Source organism: Pogona vitticeps, chromosome 6 (assembly GCF_051106095.1).
Source record: "Pogona vitticeps strain Pit_001003342236 chromosome 6, PviZW2.1, whole genome shotgun sequence".
Classification (NCBI taxonomy): domain Eukaryota; kingdom Metazoa; phylum Chordata; class Lepidosauria; order Squamata; family Agamidae; genus Pogona; species Pogona vitticeps.
In genome coordinates this window covers 102674566-102685478 of record NC_135788.1, presented here as the reverse complement: position 1 = coordinate 102685478, position 10913 = coordinate 102674566, and the positions used below count along the sequence as shown (strand labels likewise).

Sequence of the window (10913 nt, the reverse complement as noted above, 5' to 3'; positions counted from 1 at the left end):
GAACTGAAAATGCCAGGGGAGCCAGCCGTTAGATTCCAGAGGGGTGGGTAGAAATTTGTCTGGGATGGAATGGAATTGCAAACATTTTGACAGAATAATTTGTGTTACTTGTATAACAACATTTTTATGTTTGTGAGGTTATGGAATGGTGAGAAATACCTGGTTTCATAACGGCACTGTTATAAAAGGCTGCAATGAAAAAGATGGCAAGAAGTGGTTAAAATTAATTCACTTCTAAATTCTGTTAAGACAGTGCGAAAAGCCAAGTCATCCAGATTGAGTCTGCCCACAGCAAATATGTTTTTAGATAAATGATGCAGGAAAAGGATGCATTAGTCAGCATATTCTGCATGTCAAGAAATGGTTAGCTATTAAATTCATTATTGTTGCCTTTTCATTGCTACAGATGATGAGGAGAGATACCTGAGGGATGTTCTGCCTCCAGTGCCAAAAGGACTTGGCTGGCTATTACATACCTGGAGAAGGGGAAAGATTGCCTTTTGCTGCTCTGCCTCAGGGAGAAAAATGCTGTGGGACAGCCCTTTCTGCGGTGAATTGTGCTGTCTACAAGCTAGAAACTGAATGACTGGCTGGAATTAAAGTGATTCCTGGAACAATGACAGAACCAAACCTCTCCATTTTGAACATCTGTGCTTCTCATAGACATTATATGTCACCACGTTCTTACTGAAGCTTTCTAGTGTTGCCCCTTCCTTCGGTTTCATGTCTGCAATTCCATTTCCCCCATTAGGCTTTGTGCTCGTCATCACCATCAGTAAAATCATCTACTCCAATATTACTCTTGCTGTACTAATTTATTTAATGTTCACAGTGTGCTCTGTTGTATAAACAGATGACAAAGTATTTCCCTCATTCCACATCAGAAAACTAGCAGTCATGGCAATTATGCAAATTTATTCTTTTAAAAAATGTAATGAAGATGTGAGGGGCTTGTTTTGGAGTCGCATTATAGTTGAAGGGTGGGAGGCTTTAACCCTGTGGGTTCCAGTTCAGCTTACCCACCTTCCACCAGAGTTCCATTAGGAAAGAACACTCCCATTTATCATTCCCTGTTTGAGACAAATAATTACTGTATGAGATGGCTGCCAATCTGGATGGAGACCGTAGAAGGAGTCAAAGTTCTATAATGGTAGCCTAAGACAAAGTAAAGCCAATGAAGCAATGAAAACTAGGTAAGTCAACACTTAGAGAAGTTACATTGATTCAGTGGATCTAATCTATCTGGGACTAATAGTTTAAACTAAATATTTACAAACCCAATCTCCTTGTCAGGTCCCAATACACTTTGACCATCATCTGGGATTCATATATTTGCTTGTTTTATTCTCATGAATGGGAAGGAAAAATGTAATAAGATTTCTTACAAGTGTGGGTGATTACAGGAATTTGTGCACTTATTTTGGATCTTTTTTGGCAAATATTTGCTGTTTCTTTTCTTTTCTTTTTCTGTCCACAGAAACCTCGTATTTTGCATTTTTAAAACTGCATTTTGCTTTAGAAACTTTGTATTCTTTGTAGAAATAACTTGGATTTTTTGCAAAATGCAAGTTTTTAAAACAAAAAAATGCTTTTATAGTTGGATTAACGCTGCTAATGATAGGAAAAATCTGTGCAAAGGCAAAAAAACAACTTCAAACAGCTGACAGTTTTCTCAGTGGAGTGTCTCAAAACACTTTTTTTTGTTGCAGATGAGAAAACAATGTGAATGTTCATTTTATCCAACACCATCTGCCTGCCATTTACTCTAGGAAAAAAATTCACTCACTGTTAATTACTTGAACAGTGTTCTGTCTGGTTGTGAGATAAAATGAAGCAGCAGTAGAACTAGGTCAGAACTGCAACTGAAAACACACAACCTTTTCAGACTCAAGGCCTGTGTGGAATTAAATGTGAATCCTGACACCAGCACAGGTGTTAAGGGCTGCACACAGACACACACATAGACAGTTCTCCTTCCTCTCTGGGTGAGAATCGACAAGCTTTCTCTCCATCCCCTCCTCAGTGATCCTAATAAACTGTGCTCACAACCTGGGGTTCAATCCCAGGTAGCCGGCTCAAGGTTGACTCAGCCTTCCATCCTTCCGAGGTCGGTAAAATGAGTACCCAGCTTGCTGGGGGGGGGGGGGCAATGTGTAGCCTGCATAATTAACTTGTAAACCACCCAGAGAGTGCTTGAAGTGCTATGGGGCAGTATATAAGCAGCACACTTTCCTTTTTTCTTTTTTAATACAGATAGTTGTTTCTCCACTATTAATCTAGGAAGCATTTATATATATCAGATCAATAGGAGATCACTGGTGGGGTGGCAGTAGAGGGGACTTCAGCAGAGCCCTTGAACCACAAGTTATATAGTCATATATTCAATAGATAAATAAGGACTGAAAAGATGTAAAAGTGATGTGAAACGGCATCATGCAGGGCTAAACAAAAAAAAGAGTAATAGCATTGGTGATGGGAATTGATTTTGCCTCAACTCCTTGTCTGCAAAGAACAGGCTGCGGTTATATCTTTTCCAAGTTCTGGTTACTTTCTATAAGATCAAAAATAAACATCCGCCCCCCAAAAAAGATATATTCCAGTTTATAGTAAATTTTATCCATATTGTCTATGCTGGACATGACTCTGATAACAAGCAATCGGTAATGCAACTGGGATTCTTAACAGCAACATTCTACAGTCATGGGATAAGGTTCTTCTATGCACTTTTCATTCAGAACAATCAAGTGAGTCAAGTATAGGCAAATGATTACAGTTTGTTCAATTACTTCTGCTGTTTGCTAATAAAAAATGGGCAGAATTGACCTAAAATGCCCTTTCCTCTGTCTGTCACACTGAGCAGAACAGCCCAATAGCCCAGAATATCCTGTATCCAAAATACCAGTGATGATATCCAATGAACGGAGCCTTGGAATGAAAATCCATAACAATACTTAGCCAACACTTAGTAGCATTACAGATTGTAAATTTCCAAATGAACTTCAAAAGAGCTTAATACTGGGAGATACAAACCCAGTTAAGTATTTGGACCCAAACTCTAGTGCTGATATCAATGTATAACTTTACCTATACTTGGCTTTAAATGATTTTTTAAAAACCATGCAAACTAGTCTCTTTTGAAATAAGTCTTAAATGTTCCATTTGTCAAAGTAGTGTGATTTCATTAAAACAGCTCCACTGAGTAGCAAATAAAAATCTTGAATTTTGAGAAATCTCCTTGATATTATTGACAAACAGACAGCAATATTATATCTCCTTTGAGCATCTAACCTTAGGAAAGGATTCTATAAAACCCGAGGTTTCACTCACAATTCTAGTGATAGTAAAATAAAGTAACTCAGTAAATGTAAGATTTCATGTGGCCTATGCATGCTTGCCAGATCTAACATTTTTCTTAAATTTTGGGAATACTCTGAAGAAAGGAAAATATTGAGTCTATAATTTGATTTTTCCAGTCAATCCAAACAAAAATATAATTTCAGTTCAGGCTGACAATACAAGCCATGCCCCACTAGCCATCAGTTCAGCCCATTGCTTATTAGCAAATAGCAGAAGTAATTGAATGAAATATAATCATTTGCCATAAATCAAATGAAATACTTGGTCCCAAATGCAACAGAAATGGAATATGAAATGTATATCTTAAACTCCCTGTCTTAAATAAAATATATAGGTACAAAAAGATAGGGTGCATAAATATTTACCTCTAAGATGAAGTGGTCTCTCCCATTTGCACCCATTCCATTACTGGGACCTTTTCTTTTACTTCCATGCTCTCTCTATGCTCCAGTCTAAATCCTTTACTTTAGACTGTACTTCTGGAACCTTGTTTAATCTACCCTCCATTCAGTAGGAAAATGTAGATGTGCAAATGTTCAAAGATACCAAAGAATCAAAATCAACTGCTAGATGCATGTTTGCAATGACTGGTGAAAAGAATTGAGAAGTCTGCCTACTTTGTCTTTCCAGCAACACTAATAAAATCTTCTCTCTCTCTCTCTCTCTCTCTCTCTCTCTCATTATGCTCCAATCTTCTAACAAATTATTTGTGTGCCAAATGTAAGCAGGAAAGGAATATGCCAAGAATTTTGGGAGTTATGCCAAATAGTTTAATGAGTTTTAGTAGAGGAAGAACCACCTAGTGAAACATCAGAGATATTGCACACAAAATGAAATAACAGTTTTCAGTCACACTAGTATAAGTTCACTAAACCCCCCCTCCCATCAAGCTAGTTAATTAAAGTCTCTATGCAGATATTAAATAATCACACTGTCTCCTTAAGAGCATGAACTGGGAATGCCATCTAACTTTGGTGAGGATTTAATTTTTACAGACATGAAAGGGAAAAAATTAGTAAAGCACCCAACAATTGGAAAAGATAACACAACAGTATGAGTTCAATGTCATCAACCTATGAGAACAGAAAACCTCTGGGCGCAACAGCACAACAGGAAAAAAAAAAGGAAACAGATAGATAGACAGACACTGGTTGCTCAGCTTACAGAGACAACCACTCGCCAAAGCATCCAACCACTACACAACAAAAAGAGAGAGATGCTCCAAAGTGTGCCCAAGTGACAAGAACAATAACCCCCACGACTCACTGGAACAGTCACAAAGTCTACCACCCTGGCCCACACCTTCAAAGAAGAAAATAAAACAGTTCCCCCAAAATCCACCCAAATATGCACCTTTAACAGAATATATGCACAATCAATTCATGAAATATTAATGTTTAAAATGTGGTCAAACAGAGAAAGTGTGCATCCCAAAACAAGGGGGTGGGGGAATGGCAAAAAAAAAAAAAAAACCACATACACAGCCCTGTCTCTCCAAAACCAGGAAAAGCAGGTAAGCAAATGAATACTAAACAAACAAACAAACAAACAAACAAACAAACAAACAAATAAATAAATAAATAAATAAATAAATAAATAAATAAATAAATAAATAAATAAATAAATAAATAAATATCAAATGCAGCCCAACCAAAATTTCTAGAGTATGGTGAAATTTCCCTCCCCACACCACTTACGCCTTCTGTTATTTTCTTTCAGTCCTGTGGATTGTAGCAGGCAAGCTAGGCAGCAGCAACAATAATTCAAAAAATTAAACAACTCCTCCCCCCCCCAAAAAAATGAGGTATGTCTCCCCTCCCTGGCACGAACCTGAAAAAAAAAAACATAAACTGATTTGTTTGGGAGAGATCTGTGATACTATCATGAACCACCAGATTTCCAGTTCATGCCCATCTCTAGTTCCAATCAATCCGCGGCCTTTTACAACTTCAAAATTCCATCACCCCAAATCCCTTACATTCTGATAAGCTACTGACAGCTGAGTTGCAACCCTATTGGATGAAACATTTCCCAAGCAATTTAAGAGATGACATTTGAAACAAAGTGAATGGTTACACTGAATTGGGAACAGAAACACCTACCTTTCGTGTATCCTTCTTCCATAAACACGAAACGTTCGTGTTTAAAAGGCTCTCTTTTAATAGCTGAAATTTTGTTGCTTAGCATAGTAAGTTGTACTGGAGTAGGCCCATTGAATCAGTGGGGCTTTGGTGAGTCGACCCCTCAATAATGCCCATTGATTCAAATGGGCCAACAATATTATGATAGTAGTCATATTATATACTAAAATATGTACGTACATGAACGGTTTGAATGTTTGAAAGATGTTTGGAATTTGGAGGGACAACCGGGAAGTCACTGAGATATAAAAAACAAATAATTGTAAGCAAAACATGTAACACGATGTTTGACAAGCGCAAACCAATGTAGATAGATTGAAAAACTAATAAAATGTTGTTGTTGTTGTTTTAAAAAAGGCTCTCTTTTGGCCTTGATGAAAAAAAGGACATACACAAAAGAAGCTCTCCTTCATGATGTGGGTCTTTTGTTTAAACATGAAAACATGATCCCAGCCCATGTTTCACTTTAAGGAAGGACACTTCAGAACAAAACACTTCTACAGTAGAGTTGTAATGGCTACTTTTTATGGCCAGGGCAACACTGAGAGCAATTCCAAGGGTGCTTCACTGTCATGTCTTTCAGTCAATGTAAGTGATGATTTTAAAAATGGTTGACAGCTGGGAAGTGTTATAGAATGATGGGTGGACATAGATGAAAGGCAGGTGGGGTGAATCAATTGAGAAAAATTAGAAGAGGGAGTTGAAGACAGAGGAGGGGGCCCCTGGGAGCCACATAAACTCCTCTACTACTGATTTTTGCACTCTTGTTCATGTAAAATCAACCTTATGCATAAACAACGTGGATATTGCAATAAGCAGGAGGTTAGAAGAAGAGAGGTCTCTTTAATAGGGCCACCAGAGGCCATGAGAAGACAATTAGACATATTTTGAGCAGAGACCTAGCATGTCACAGCTTTTCAAGATGTGGACCAAATTCAGTAGGTTTACCAAGATTTGTTGTTGTTGTTGTGTTTGGAAAGGAGCTCTCTTAAACACAATTGGACACTAGCTAGATTCCCCACCACCATCATATCTCTCTAGTCATAGCACATATTTTTCCTTACCAATGTATCTCTCATTTGCCATACTTTGTTGAAAAATAGACATGAGTTGAATTAGTGAAGCACATATCTGAAGGAATCCCTTTGTGACAGGGAAAACATACTAGTTAGAGGAAATACTCATTACCTCTAATACATATTTAGTTTGACCTGAAGCAGGCCTTCCTTTGAGAAGTGTTAGGTATCTAACACTAGCCACCTAGAGTGGTCCGGTGGGCCAGATAGGCGGGGTATAAATTAAATAAATAAATAAATAAATCTATAAAATGGTGTAAAATGCTATAATCAGATTGTTATCCTACAGCTATTTTAGATGATGCAAGTTGAATGTTGTACAACTTCTATTGTTTTCTGGCCTGTTTCAAAAGTGAGCCAAAGGCTTCATCACAACCTCAGTTCCCTGGGCATTAATCCTTAAGAAGCCAAAAAAAAAGGACTATCCACACAGAAGAAGGTGATCAGGAGAACCCAAAGAATTTTTTTTCCTGCAGATGCTGAGGAAGCAAAATAGCCCAATGAAGACTAATCTTGCTTGGACCATTTGACTGATTATTGGGGTGGATAGAAAACTAGACAATAGCAAGGAATGGAACAGAATTGAATGGAATGTCCTGCCACAGACCATGGCTGGCTGGCTGGTTGGAACCTTGAACTATTCTGCATCTTTTTGTCGAAGGCCTCCTGATAATTTTTAATGGAGCAGCTTGGAAACCTTACTTTTTGGGAATAGGACTCTTCAAATCTCTCAGCCAGCATTGTTGACTAGCCATATTTCCAAGCTCTGGTTTAATCTTCTTAAAGTATTATTTTTTCCTTCTTCAAAGTGTTTTTCTTATTATCAAGCCAAGATTTCAGGGTATTTATACCCATGTACCCTGTCTGTTTTGATATCTGTTCTGTGTTCTTTATACCTTTGTTTCCCCTTCTCACTTCAACAATGCTGGGATTAGGGACACTGGACCTTGTGTTATTCAAAGTCCATTTATAAATCTTCTACCTCCAAAAAATATAACTACAAATCATAAGCACTTGACTCAAACAGACAAAGAAGGAGGGGAAACAGTTCTCTCTATTGGGGTTCTCCACAATAGTGCCACAATATGGCCATGTCAGAGAAACCTAATTGAATTCACCTTCATAACAACACTGCTTGGTTTAATGTGGACCACACACACACACTCATTCTCCTCCATATGAAAAGATTTGTTGAGCTGTGTGCTTTGGTATTTCAGCACAGGGAACAGGCAAAGAGGTGGGTAGATGATTTTGAAAAGCATTTCTTACTAAGATATTTCTGGAGAAATTTCTCCTTACGACCTTATTGATTGCATATCTGTTGTGCCTACTTAGAAATATGAAAGAAATTTGGGAACAGCTGAACCGCCATGAATTACTTATTGTAAATTAAAGTATGTTGTAATAAAATTATTGAGAATGTAAAGTTATGCAAATAAGTAATTTAACAAAACAAGAATGGTGCCAGAAGGGCCATATATTAGTGTTTCCATTTAACCAGTCATCTTTCACATTGTTCTGAAACCTTTATTCTAGTCAATGGATTGAATCTGGGCCTTTTGTTATGAACACTATGGCTCTGTCAAATTACAGATGGACCTGCAACTCTTTGAATATGTAATTTTTAAAAATCAATTTTTTCCTTCAAAGAAAGACATCTGATTTGTATGACTTTGGGACATAGTCCAATGTTCTTTCAACTGTTGGAAGATTAAAAGTACTGTATGGCCTTTGGAGCCTCTTTCAGAAACATTGTACTAATTAAGCAGCCTTCTTGTTGTTATCTATTGAACACAAATTGAGGTCATCATTATCAATATCTCAAAAACACAACAGTTGCCAAGTGATGTTGCCATATATTCCCAGATGTTAGACTTTTTCTGTTTCTCTCCTTCCTTACCATTCCCAGTAGGAAAAAGCTGGGTTTTCTTAGAACGATTCTCAGAATCATTCTGAAGAATTGTTTGCTTCTCCTTTTCAAGTGTTATAAATGATCATCCATAGGAAACAGCAGCCATATGATTATTTGGAATTGGAAGGAAAAGCTATACAAGAGAACTACGTATATTTTGTTACTAGCTGTTAGTGGAAAATTAAGATTCAACAACTCCCAAGCTGCTGAGTCCAGAGAAGATTCAGAAGAAAATCTTGCCTTGTTGAGATAAAGAACAAGTGGAATACAATGAAGATCTCACAAAGCAATATAATTAATCTAGAGGTAAATATTTGTATTTTAAAAATTGTGTCTGAGTCCAGAAACTGTATTTCATTAGAGTTTTGAACAGTTCATAGGTTTATCTGTTTCTTTTTCAGGGGAGCTGTCCAATGATAAATGAAATACAAAACTCTTAGTAAATCTAGCCAATTCAATTTCTCTTCAGGTTGATCAGATGAACGACATTTACCTCACATGTCTTCCTCACTTTTGTGAAAGACAGTAGACTTAAAGGGTTTGTTCAGGTAAGCTGACAAAAATGAAATTTATTTTATTGAACCTATATATGTTAGAACTTTTAATACCATGAACAACTTTCTCTACTGCGTATAATGTTCTTCTGGGTCTAGCTTTTCACAGCAATAATATATTTTCTCAATTGGTGATTTGAGAAGCTTAAGAAATCAGTAAGGTAAAGAACTAACTAGGTTCCTGCCAGTCAGTCCCTTCCCTTTAAAAAAGGCAAAGAAAACCCCTACAGTATGGTACATTATTTAATTTAGGGACCCAAACTCCAGGAAGCAGTGGAAGACAGGAGGGCATGACATGCTGTGGTCCATGGGGTCACGAAGAGTTGGACATGACTTAATGACTAAACAACAACAACTTTATGTGGCTTTCAAAATCAATTGATTGTTAGTCCCTTGCTTAATTTTTGCTATATTTAACTGCTATATACAGGAAGATTCGCTTGTGGGGTTTACTACCCAATGTGCCAGAACAACTTGGCTGCGTATAAGAATGTGCAAGAGGTACTTGCTGGCTGGAGGACTATATGGTGACTTCTGGGTTTTGCCTTCCAAAAAAATAAGATTTTACAGCTCTGAATGGTCTGTTCATTGATGGGAGATGTGGAAACAGCTGCTCAGACTCAAGGAACAACATCCCTAGGATCTACCCAACCCTTTGTCTGCACTTCCATCTGATATGTTTCTGCATATACAGGCTACATATACAAGTTGGGGCTCTCCATAATCACTGAGGCCCACCTACAAGAGGTGGATAGACATTATTGACCTGTGTTTCAACATGCCAGAAATAGGGTCAGGAATGTCAAAGCCTACTGCACTTTTAGTATACCGATGGGAAGGATGAAAGTCACTATAATTCATTTTCCCTGGCTCTTCAGCAGCAAAAAATCTCTTCCTGAAGATCTCATGATGAAACACCCCCCATTTTACACTTCTTACTGTTTATTTGTACAAATTGGTTCATTTTCCATTGAAATGGTAACTTTTAATTGTGGTATCTTTCCACATCAAACCTTCAAGTGTAGCTTATCAAACAACAGAACCAATTAATGTTAGAAAGAAGGAAGTCCCATGAACTTGTTTGGGACTTACTCCTAGGTAGGTGAGTATTAGACTGCAGGATAAACCACTCTTCAGACATTTTAGTCTCCCAGATTGCATACAGAAGTACTGTAATAGAAAGAAAATGGAGGCATTTCACAACACTGCTACCTGAAGTGTTATAAACATACCCGCAAGTTTGTCATTTTCCATTTAAAGGTGGTTGTTTGGTTTTTAACGGAGAAAAATAGGCAGGATAAAATTATCCCATTATCAGGAGGAGAGTAATCATTATTTTAGACCTAATTCATTACATTACCAGGGACCTATATATGTATAGGTCCCTGGTAATGTAATGAATTAGGTCTAAAATAAAGATCACTCTCCTCCTCCTCTCTTTTTTTTTTAACGTAAAGCCGAGAAGTTGTTAAGTATGTATCATTGTTTTGAGTTAGGGAGACATTTTGATTCTTCATCAACCCAGGATAGAAAAAGTAGGCATTGCTTGAGTGGATATTGTAAAACTCTGTTAACCAACACAAAAATAACTCCTTTTATGTTCAGACTCACATATTGTGGGCCCAATGAACTTGATCATTTCTTTTGTGATTTATATTCAGTGGTAAATTTCTCTGGCAGGAGTACAGTCTAGTAAATTGAAACAGGCATGACTGACTACTGGCAAAGTTGAAGGACAACACAGTCTCTCACATTCACAGCAGGGATGTCTGGCAATTTTCCACTGTGTTGACTGTACACCCAGGTATGAAGTACTCTTGAAGTATTAGGATTAAATAAAGTTATATTTGTTAAATATGGGAGAGTGTTTTTT

General features: G+C 37.3%; 1 protein-coding gene across 2 annotated transcripts in view; it reads right to left on the bottom strand.

Moving 5' to 3' along the window:
* Positions 1 to 3968, bottom strand: part of LOC110089916 (cytosolic phospholipase A2 gamma) — a 39201-nt gene extending 35233 nt beyond the window's left edge. For both annotated transcript variants that reach the window (XM_078378036.1, XM_078378037.1), the window contains exon 1: positions 3723 to 3968. The gene's annotated coding sequence lies outside the window, so the exon portion shown is untranslated. The remainder of the gene's footprint in view (positions 1 to 3722) is intronic.
* Positions 3969 to 10913: the final 6945 nt, after the last annotated feature.